Genomic DNA, 12,658 nt, shown 5'->3' with positions numbered 1-12,658 from the left:
GTTAGCATTTATATTCTCCTCGATAAATTAATGTTTATCTATTATATTTATTTTACACTCTCAATAGATCAAAATTGTTCAATAAATATGTGTTAATATAATATTTATATATAATAAATAAAAATGGTTCATAGCATGACTTTCAATATAGTTATATTAAAAGTAAAATATTACAAATATATAATTTAATAAACATAATATAATTAATTTTATATATTATTATATTCATTCTCAAACACTAGAACACTTTATTTTTACCTTAATATAAATTCTTTTACATTAATATTGAATATAAAATAAGACATTAATATATCTCAAATCTTTGCCCTACAAATGGGACAGGTAAGAGTCATCTTTAATAAATACTGGGGCAAACATTTTTTATGAAATGCATGTCCGCATGGCAAACTCTGAAGCATTTCCCCATCTTCAAACTCGTACACACATATCATACACTGATTTTCAGTGTGTTGGAGCGGGATGGATGAGTCAAACGTTGATTCACTGATTCTCTCTTGGATGATTCGAACAAGATACCGGCGTCTATAAAATCTCCAAACACGAGTAATAATAATAAGAAAAATAAAAAATACTATTGAAATGCCAACTCCTATCAAGATGCTGACGAAAGGAGGATTTTCTCCTGAAAAAATAAAAGAATTTAACTTAAATATAAAAGTGAATTCTATTGAATCGCAGAAGTATAAATATAAAATTATAATTATAATGTACATACCTGTGTTACCATAGCCCATGATAAAGTTGAAGGAAAAATTCTGCAAAATGCATTAAAGAAATATCAACATATTATAAATATTAAGGGTGAGAAATATTTGACACATGTGTGGTGGACGAAATTAAGTATGTATAATCAGACAATCTTAAATCTTACATTGATTTCTTCAAAGAATATGTTGGAGTGAGGTTGGCGAAATTAATGAAAAATATGGAAGTGTAGTGCTTCGCAATCAACTATAATAAATTAGATGAGAAAATAACTTGGAAGATACTATGTAGAAAATATAATGATATTATACTTACTAAGTTGTAAGTTGCATGATGATGAATGGTGTAATGGACTAGTTTTATAGCAAATTGGCTTACCGTATTTCACTAAATTTCTTTATAGGATTATTTGTTTTAAAAATGTAATTATGCTACATTTTTATCACATGAATTATTTGTCCATTATTTTCAATCTTTTTACTCAAATGCAAAACAAGTTACTTTCATCAAAATAAATAGATTTTGAGAATACATGCTAATAGCTAGCAAGGAACCATGCAAAATTCAGCCAATTATTAATTGGACAAAATGCATAACAATTATTTGTGAGAAGCATATTCGTAGAGGACCACTTATCAAAATATGAAAGCATGCTTAATAAACTCAGTACCTCTAAAATAGATAGAAAGTTTGGTATCACATGGGATCAGGTATCATAGGCTACATTGCTACTAGATACAAAGTTGGATTTTCTTTTGTTTCTATTCATTTTCCATCTTAAAATTTGAGAATAAAATTATTAAGCAAACACTTCATATACATTTATTATGCATTTTGACGAAAATAATCAATAAATAGAGCACTTACACTATTTTGGTTATTATTAATCCTATTTTACTATTTTTGTTCACATGATTTTCTAACAAAAATAATTCAATAGCTAAAATGACTATTTAAAATAAATTTATAACGAAAATAGTTAATAAAGAGATATATTTGTAACAACTAATATATTAATAAACACAATATTCCATCTGTCTTACATTATTAGATAAGATTTGATTATTGTGATTTATAATTTTTATTATAAAATTATTAATAACTACAAATATTTAAAAATTAATATGTAGTCACTTAATTTATAAAAAATAAAAAATAATTATTTATGAGAATGCATGCTAATAGCAAGCAAGAAACCACTGCAAAATTCAACCAATTATTAATGGGACAAAATGCAAAACAATTATTTATGAGAATGCATATTCGTATTACATGCAACATAATTTTCATACAGGACCACTTACCAAAATATGGAAACATGCTTAATAAACTCACTACCTCTAAATAGATACAAAGTTTGGTATCATATGGTATCAGGTATCATATGCTACATTGCTACTAAATACAAAGTTTTAATTTTCTTTTGTTTCTATTCATTTTTCAATATTCCATCTTAAAGTTTGAGAACAAAATTCAATTGTTGCAATTATTAAGCAAACACTTCATATACATTTATTATGCATTTTGACGAAAATAATCAATAAATAGAGCACTAAGCACTATTTTAGTTATTATTAATCCAATTTTACTATTTTTATTCACATGATTTTCTAACAAAAATAATTCAATAGCTAAAATGACTATTTAAAATAAATTTATAACCAAAATAGTTAATAAAGAGATATATTTGTAACAACTAATATATTAATAAACACAATATTCCATCTTTCAAAACATGTCTTAGATCATTAGATAAGATTTAATTGTTGTTGACTTGATTATTGTTGATTTATAATTTTTATTATAAAATTATTAATATCTACAAATATTTAAAAATTAATATGTAGTCACTTAATTTATAAAAAATAAAAAATAAAATAGAAATAGAAAATAAAATACTTAAATAATAATTTTTATAAATCTATTGTATATTTTATTAATTATTTACTCACTTCTATTGTCAATTTTAAATTTAGTAATTGATTACAACAAAAACATTGAAGAACTTATTCACAATTTTGTTCATTAATTAGAGCTTGTAGACTATAGTCAACACCTACAAAATAATAGGAAATTATCTTAATAGTTAAGATGAATTGGAAAAGACTATAATACATAATAATCAAGATTTAGGATCTTTCATCATTGAGAAAAATAATTATATTTTTTTTATCGGTTACAAAAATATACATATTTATGCATTTTTACGTGTCTCGTGCTACTTCATATAATTTTATTTAATTATCAATAAAATCTTAAATTCGATGTGATCACTTATGTTACTAATAGTGATTAAGTGATATATCATTTGAATTGATTGAATAGTATTCTAAAAATCAACTACTTATAACCATAAATGAACTATCTGTGCATGGCCAATATGGGATACAATGCGAAGCTGAGCAATTTTTTTATTTCTACAATCTATAGATATGTACCAACAATCTTTTATATGTTGCAATTGACATGATAAACCACATGAACAACTAACACTTTCTTTTTTCATTGTACTCGTCTTTGGAATTAAACTTCTTAAACAAAAAGCCACTTATACTAACCATATTTTATACCAACCATATTGATATTGCCTGAAGATCATAAAGCTTATGTGATATTTTAACAAAGAAAGGTACATTTCTAATTTTAACATGAGATATTATTCCATTATATTCACTATTTGGAGACAGTTGAAATTATATAGCTCAACCAGAAATTACATCCCATATAAAAGTACTGAATAATCAAAGTAACCTAGAAATACTACTATATTCACTAATTACATTTATAATTTAAATATTACATGAGATACCACTATGTAAAAGTATTGAATATTCAAAATAAACAATATTTACAAAAATAGTGCCACAAGCTCATGAAACCTTTCCAACAATCATTCTTTCACAATAGAAGTTTGTCGCACCTCGAAAAAATGATAATGAGATCCCTCGCGATGGAACGCGGAAAAAATGTTAGTTCGAATAGAGTCGCCACCGAACTTTATTTATTCCAATAAAAGAATAGGAAAATATCGAGAAAACCTTTACGGAAATAGAATAATGGTCGTCGCAATCATATTCGGGTTCGGGAGTCGATTATGCAAGGGGAAGGTATTAGCACCCCTCACGTCCGTTGTACTCAACGGGAACCTTTTAGTCTGATTTTCTATTTGAATGTTAGTTGACTGTTATTTGCTTGCTTCGAGTAATTAGAGTTGATAATAGAGATGGATGAAGACCTCAGGAGGGAAAAGGGGAGGTTTTTTATTAGTGTGCTCGCGAAGATACATCAATCTCCTACCTACGTATCCTTATGATGCAATAAGGAAATCAGAGCATTCGTAGTTCGGACTACTAAGAATATTTAGTGTGTTTTGTTTGATGAACGACTGTGTAGGTCGGCGTTCTAACGGCTAAACACTGACTTGTCTACTCTTGGTGGAGGCTCTAGCACTGGTTTGTTGTGCGCATTAGAAGGGATTAACAGTGTTCTTTTTGAATAGAAGGGTTTTGGTCACGCGGGGGTGACAAGTTGAATTGATGTGTTTGGGTGTTTTTGTTTGATTGGTTTCGATCGCGTGGGGGCGAGAAGCTAATTGATTTGTTTGAGATGTTTTTGAAGAACGACGAAAGATTGAGCAATGTGGTGCATACCAATCGTCCAATTCTTTCGAGGAATAATAAGGCGACCGCCTTCTACTCCTTTTTTCGTTCGAATTATTTTGAAAGTTTGTTTGTGGATGTTGAATATGCACGGTAGTGAGGCGTACGCCTCCTACTTGCTTTTTCAAAGAATAATGAGGTGAGCGCCACCTATTCCCTTATCCAAGTTTATTTAGCGTGTTTTAGTCGGTAGTGAGGCGAACGCCTCCCATCTTTTATCATCTGAAGTTTAATTTATGAAAAGAAATATTCCTAGATGTCGTATTTGATTTGCGAAAATAGTTTGAATTTTGAATTGGTAGGTTTTGGAAAGTCGATGATTTGAGAAATGTGGCGTACGCCAATTATTCAAATAATCAAGGAATGGTGAGGCGAATGCCTCCCATTCTCAATTGAAGTTTAAGTTTAAAGTTTATTTTGTAAAATTGTATTCTATATAAAAGGTGATTTGAATTTATTCTATTGCGTTTTAATTTAACGACGAGAATTCGAGCAATATGGTGTACGCCAATTATTCGAATAATCGAAAGATGGTGAGGCGAACGCCTCCCATCCTTTTATTATCAGAAACTTACAATTAAAAGGGTTTAGAATTGGTAGTTGACTTAGAAGACGTGATTATGGTTTGATATTTTAATCGGGTGACAAGAACTCGAGCAATATGGCGTGCGCCAATCATTCAAGTACTTGAGAAATAGTGAAGCGAACGCTTCCTATACCTTTTTCACCCCAAAATTTATGTTAAAAGAGAAAATTCTTTTGAAGTTAAATGATTTGGAAAATGGCTTGAATTTGTGTTTTGTTGAATAAATTATGGTGAATCGGTCATCTACTCGATTAATTAATAATCGAATAGGTCTCATTGTAAGAAAACCCAAGAGCAAGCTATGTGAGGTTGATGGCGATGCTAGAAGCGATCGTCTTACCAAGGTATTTGAAAATGGGCTCGACTTTGAATCGAGAATGATGGTTTGTGTTTTTTTTGAAATTGGTTTGGATTGATGGTGAATTGGAATGAAATAAATCAATAAATATTTAATTAATCAAATTAATTACTTAAGATTTAATTGAATCGATTAATTAACTTAATTAAAATTAATTATCAAAATTATTTGTTTAAGCCCAATAATCATGTTAATTAAAATTAATTAATTAAACAAAACTTAAATTAATTAAAAGAATGAAAATATGTGATAATGTTGATTTACAAAAATTGAATCGGAATCAGTTACAAAATGTGCTCAAGAACCGGTTAGGGAGAAATGACAATAAAATTGATGTCATACGCGAGGTCATAACGTGGTAAAAAATATACAATTAATTTATAGAAACTTTGGCGGCATAACGACACGAAGTTGTCGAATCCATGGATTTAATCCGATTTTATCGCAATGAAAATGAAACAAAAACTCAATATTATATTTGCATATTTACAACATTCACCTCATCAACATCACGATATCAAAATCAAATACAAACATATCTTAGTAGAATCAAAATCTACATACACTACAATACTCAACCAACAACTAGAGACATAATTACATTACTATATTTAACATAAACTAAATTTCCAGTATGACATGTTCTAGTAACTAATTAGAACTAAATACCAATTAATAAATAACAATATTAAAAAATTGAAGTTACATATATGTAAAAAATAACAATGTTATAATGAATATGCATAAAGTATCAAACCGTTTGCCTTTACATCAGAAGGAAATTCGAAAAAGTTCAAGAAGAAAACACAGACCTCAATCCTCTCCAGATCTAGCCATCGAAGTCCCCGTTTCCAAGGTGGTGGTGGAAGTCTTACTACAGTGATTCTCGATTGAAATTTGAAGATCGTCAGGAGGCGGAGGTGTTGGATTGACGGGCGTCGTCTTTGCGTTTGTTACCGGCATATGATTCCGATTTGGAGGAACGATGTGGTGTGTTGGCTATGGAAGAATTGGGGTTGCTGAGCGACGGAGGAAGCAATGGTGGTGAGGGTCGAAACCATGGCGGTTTAGATGCGGTGGATATGGAGATCGTATATGCACTCCAATCTTTCTTCTTTAACTTTATCTGTGTTCAGTTCTGCTTCCTCTTTTTGCAACAACTAATATATTAATAAACACAATATTCCATCTTTTAAAACATGTCTTAGATCATTAGGTAAGATTTAATTATTGTTGATTTATAATTTTTATTATAAAATTATTAATAACTACAAATATTCAAAAATTAATATGTAGTCACTTAATTTATAAAAAATAAAAAATAAATAGAAATAGAAAATAAAATACTTAAATAATATTTTTTATAAATCTATTGTATATTTTATTAATTATTTACTCACTTATTTTGTCAATTTTAAATTTAGTAATTGATTACAACAAACACATTGAAGAACTTATACACAATTTTGTTCATTATAATTTTGTTCATTAAACACCTACAAAATAATAGGAAATTATCTTAATAGTTAAGATGAATTGGGAAAGACTATAATACATAATAATCAAGATTTAGGATCTTTCATCTTTGAGAAAAATAATTATATTTTTTTTGTCGATTAAAAAAATATACATATTTATGCATTTTTACGTGTCTTGTGCTACTTCCTATAATTTTATTTAATTATCAATAAAATCTTAAATTGTATGTGATCACTTATGTCACTAATAGTGATTAAGTGATATATCATTTGAATTGATTGAATAGTATTCTAAAAATCAACTCCTTATAACTATAAATGAACTATCGGTGCATGACCAAGATGAGATACAATGCGAGACTGAGCAATTTTTTTTATTTCTACAATCTATACATATGTACCAACAATCTTTTATATGTTGCAATTGACATGATGAACCACATGAACAACTAACAATTTCTTTTTTCATTGTACTCGTCATACTTTGTTTTTAGAATTAAACTTCTTAAAAAGCCACTTATACAAACCATATTGATATTGCCTGAAGATCATAAAGCTTATTGTGATATTTTAACAAAGAAAAGTACATTTATAATTTTAACATGAGATATTATTCCATTATATTCACTATTTGGAGACAGCTGGAATTATATAACTCAACCAGAAATTACATCCCTTATAAAAGTACTGAATAATCAAAGTAACCTAGAAATACTACTATATTCACTAAATACATTTATAATTTAAATGTTACATGAGATACCAGTATGTAAAAGTACTGAATATTCAAAGTAAACATTATTTACAAAAATAGTGCCACAAGCTCATGAAACCTTTCCAAAAATCATTCTTTCACAATAGAATTTCTTTTGCTCCATTGCTGAAAAATTCAGTTCTAAACTATAAACATTGGGTCCTAAAATTAGTATCGAAGTAAAATTACTGCTTTGAAATCAAACTTCTATATCATATAAAGAAAATTGAGAGTCAACAGAATTGGACAGTAAAAGATATAAAGAAAATTGAGAGTCAACAGAATTGGACAGTAAAAGAGCAGTAACTTATTTTATACTATTTTGACAACAAATGCATGGTAGTGACAAATATGCTTGTTAGCACAAAAGTTCACTGCATTTCTATGATATTCTACATGTTAGAAAATAAATGAACTATAGCATAATCATCACTGAATACCAAATAAATGAACTATAGCATAATCATCGCTCCTTAATGTAATTCTAAATAATCTAAAATGACTTTTTCAATTACCTTGTTTCCATCTTGATTAGTTACATTAAAAAATGAAAGAAAAAAAAACATTAAAAATGAAATACATGTTTCCCGTGTCACCACAAAATTTTCAACAAAAAATAATACATATTTTACACAAAAAGTAAAACAAAAATCACCCATAATGGAAAAAAAGGAAAAGAAACTACCAAGTCATCAACCATTACTCCAACTCCAAATGGCAGTATAATAATAATAATCAAATATTGGAAATTGATGTTCTTTAGCCTTTATAAAGCGAGTTTTATCAAGAAATATCCAACATAATATATATATATATATATATATATATATATATATATATATATATATATATATATATATATATATATATATATATATATATATATATATATATATATATATATATATATATATATATATATATATATATATATATATATATATATTTACATCACTTATATGCAACGTATTATCATAAATATTACCAACATTGAATTGAGTGTCAATTGACATTTTCTAAAACTACCAATAAATTAGCATTTCATGTAAAAACTAATTAAGTTAAATTTTTCTAAGTGGTAAACATTACATAAATCCATTGAGAATAAATAGTTGATAAAATGGATGGACGCAATTATGTGTTTTTAAAATCAATAGTCAGTAAGTGTAATAGCTTCATAGAATACCTTTGTGTTTACCTATAAAGATACTAAGCATATATGGATATGTTGTTCCAACAACCACTCTCATACTTCTCAAGCTACAACCTATCATCAAAATGGAATTAATTAAAATTAGATTCATACTTTTGAATACAAAAGGAATAAAAAAAGCAAGCAAATTGGATGTCTCATAATAGATCAATTTAGAAGAAGAACAAAACTTTAAGAATAGGAGTCATCAAGCAAATTGAATATATATTGTATATATGTCTGCTACTCTTTGGCATTGCAAACATGATAAATGTTTTCATCTTTACCTCATTAACTGATGTGGGAAAATGAGCAACAACTCGGGAATACGTACACAATCGTTCTTCCATGGCTTCTTCAAATGTTAACCCCATTTCACTTGCTGCTGCTGGAAAAGAAAGTGGCATTGCATTAGAAATATGCACTCACTACATATTAATACTAAATTGAACAATAGTTTTTGCAAGACATGTTAAGAAGCAGATCTTCTCACCACATACGCCATTGCTATCTATCTAATTTCTTCATCTTCAACCCTACATCATTTTTTTCACTTAGACAACGAAAGTAAGAGTAAACATAGAGTATAATTAATACATCAACAATAAGAAAATAACTTAGTAGCACATGTTCTAGTTCTACAAGAGCAACCTGACACAAGCAATCTACATATGTAATAATGAAAATTGAAACTTTTTATGAGTACCTGATACCCTTTTATGCTTGATTAGCTCCTTTATCCCCTCTGCTTCGCCTACCGATGCTTGAATGTTCCACCAATGCAGTACCATACTGTCTTAATGAAGGAGAAGGGCGATCCAAAATGCAGTGGAATTTAAAATTTCTCCTTTAATGATCCTTACGAATGGGCATGATCAGTGATAGAATCGTTACCTCTTGTGGCAATTTTTGTAACACCCCGATAATAATAAAATAATTATTTAAATTGAGTTAATAATTTATTTATTAACTTAATTAAATAATTGGAAATTTTATTATTATTATTTTTGGATTATTATTATTCGGAAAATATATATATGTTGGAATTTAGAAAAATCCCATTTTTTGGTAAAAAGGTTAATTTCACGTGAAAAGGGAAAAGAGGCAGAAAGGGCAAAAAGCAAAAGAACGAAGGTTGAAGGAAGGGAAAGCTTGGAGCTTAGAGACTGCCGGATTTACTCAGGTAAGGGGGGTTTATCATCGTTTGATGGGTCTTATGGGATAGCATGTAATGGGTAGTGATGAACCTCTGAATTTGACTCTGATTGAAATGATATGTGATGAATTTGTGAAATATTGATGAACGAAATTGGATGATAATTGATGAAATTCGTAGGAATTAGATGTAGTAAGGTTAGCGATTTGAGAAGTTGAATGTATCTGAGTTGTAATTGATAAAACGAACGAACGTGTATGAAAAATTGGACTGTGAGAGGTTGGATCTGAAGGATCTCGTAGCAGAGAAAATCCATAGCAGATCTGGAAAACTGGATTCTGGTCATACGCGTATGGCACTAGGCAATACGCGTATGGGATGGCTTGAAAATGGGGGTTTTGGCGCTGGTACGCGCCATACGCGTGTGATACGCGTATCCCTGGAGTGGTACGCGTATGGTGTATGCTATACGCGTATGAGTGGAAAGGATGAGGTTTTGCACGTGAAAACGTCTCTGTTGGTACGCATACGAGGATATGGTACGCGTAGCATACGCGTATGGGCGTGGGCGATACGCGTATGGGATGGGCGAGGAAATGCGCCATACGCGTATGGGCATAGGCGATACGCGTATGGGCAGACTGGTGGTTTTTCTGAACTGTTGTTGTGCAGTTTTGATTGTTTAGGCTGAGTGGTGTAACTTAGCTGATGTATGACGTAGTAGGGATCATTTCCCGTTGTTTTGAGTAGTATAGGTATTAGTAGAGTGTGCTAATACTGTGTTTGATTATGCGGCATGATATGATATGCTTTGTGATAAAATGTGTTGATGATGTGTGATGAAATGCATAATGCTGTGAATGTATCAGTTCTGTATGCATTTGTGAATAGACTGCTTTATGGCTTAGAGTGTGAGCATATGTCTATTCTTGAGTTGTTGTTGTTGTTGTTGCATTGCTAGGTGATTAGCATGCATATTGTGGCCCATTTGGGGTGGTAGCTAATTCCCATGGTGAGGAATTAGTGAGTAAATCATTTTGATTGTTGTTGATGTTTGCATGCTAGGTGATTAGCGTGCATAGCATGGCCCATTTGGGGTGGTAGCTAATTCCCATGGTGAGGAATTAGTGAGTGAGTCACTATGTCTCAAATGAGTGGGACTAGTGAGCTTGGTAGCCGTGCCTGGATTTGGACGGTGAGGTTGAACTATATGTTCACAAATAGTCGGTACCGCATGCATGAAGTCTCATTGCATAATATATGTTTGGTGTGTAATATGAATGGATGTATTCCAATATTACACGTGTAATTGTGTTGGTATTGTTGTGTTGTTATTGAGTATGATGTTGAATTAATATGCTGTTCCTGAATGTGTGTTTTGATTAGGGTGATGAAGTGTGTTGAATCACTTAATATAACATGATATTTTATAATACTCATTATATTGATTGAGGAACTCACCCTTACAACTATTTTTCAGGTAACGAGAAATGAGTTGAGTAGAAGCTAATTGTTGGAGTCTAGCGTAGTCTCCGTAGTGGGTCGTGCTCTGATAGATGTAACATCGGGATGGGTTGTCTTAACTTGTTTTGAATGTTTTATTGTTGGTTGAGAACCATTTTCCATGTAATGTTTTACATGATTGATGAAATTACATCCGCTGTGTTTTATGCAATTGGTTAAGTTTTAAATTAATAAAAGAGCATGACCTCTATATTGTTGAATGGTGTGAATATTCTGTGTGACACCCTTGAAGTGCATAATTACTCTGAATTGTTATATGTTTATTATTTTAATTAAATTATTGGGGTATTTTAGAAGGGTGTTACATTAGTGGTATCAGAGCATAGTCGGTCGAGTCGAGTCGTAATTATTCTGTTCCCCTGTACGGGATAGGTGTTGAGTAACCCTATCAGTACTTATTGTTTTAGTTTGTTTGGGTTTCAGAATAGAGATGGCTGGAAGAGGTAGAGACGATGCTGCAATTGCTGAGGCTCTGGGTATGCTAGCTGGAGTACTTGGAGGAAATCCGAATGTTGTGGGAATGGGAGCTGCTCGTCAACTGAGTGAGTTCCAGAAGAACAATCCTCCAATGTTCAAGGGAGCATACGATCCAGATGGTGCTCAGAAGTGGTTGAAGGAGATTGAGAGGATCTTCCGAGTGACTGAGTGTGCCGAAAACCAGAAGGTCAGGTTCGGTACGCATATGCTGTCAGAAGAAGCTGATGATTGGTGGGTTGCTACCCGCACTGAGTTGGAAACTGCTGGGAATGCTGAAATCACTTGGGCTGTGTTCAGAGAGAGATTCCTGAGGAAGTATTTTCCAGAGGATGTTAGAGGGAAGAAAGAGATAGAATTTTTGGAATTGAAGCAGGGTAACAAGTCTGTTACTGAGTATGCTGCTAAGTTCACCGAACTGTCGAAGTATTATACTCCCTATAGTGAGGCTGCTGGAGAATTTTCAAAGTGTGTGAAGTTTGAGAACGGGTTACTTCCCGAGATCAAGCAGGCTATTGGATATCAACGGATTAGAGTGTTTTCTGACTTGGTTGACTGTTGCAGGATTTTTGAACAGGATTCCAAAGCCAGAGCAGAGAGCTATCAGCAAAGGGTTGATAGAAGAGGCCAGAATCAGAATGATCGTGGAAAACCGTATGCAGCTGGCAAAGGTTTTCAGAGACAGAGTGGGATGAAGAGGCCTAGTGGGGGAGACTCTAGTGCTCCTGCTAAGTGTTATAGATGTGGTCAG

Source organism: Lathyrus oleraceus, chromosome 7, assembly GCF_024323335.1.
Source record: "Lathyrus oleraceus cultivar Zhongwan6 chromosome 7, CAAS_Psat_ZW6_1.0, whole genome shotgun sequence".
Taxonomy (NCBI): domain Eukaryota; kingdom Viridiplantae; phylum Streptophyta; class Magnoliopsida; order Fabales; family Fabaceae; genus Lathyrus; species Lathyrus oleraceus.
This window is presented reverse-complemented; position numbering follows the sequence as displayed.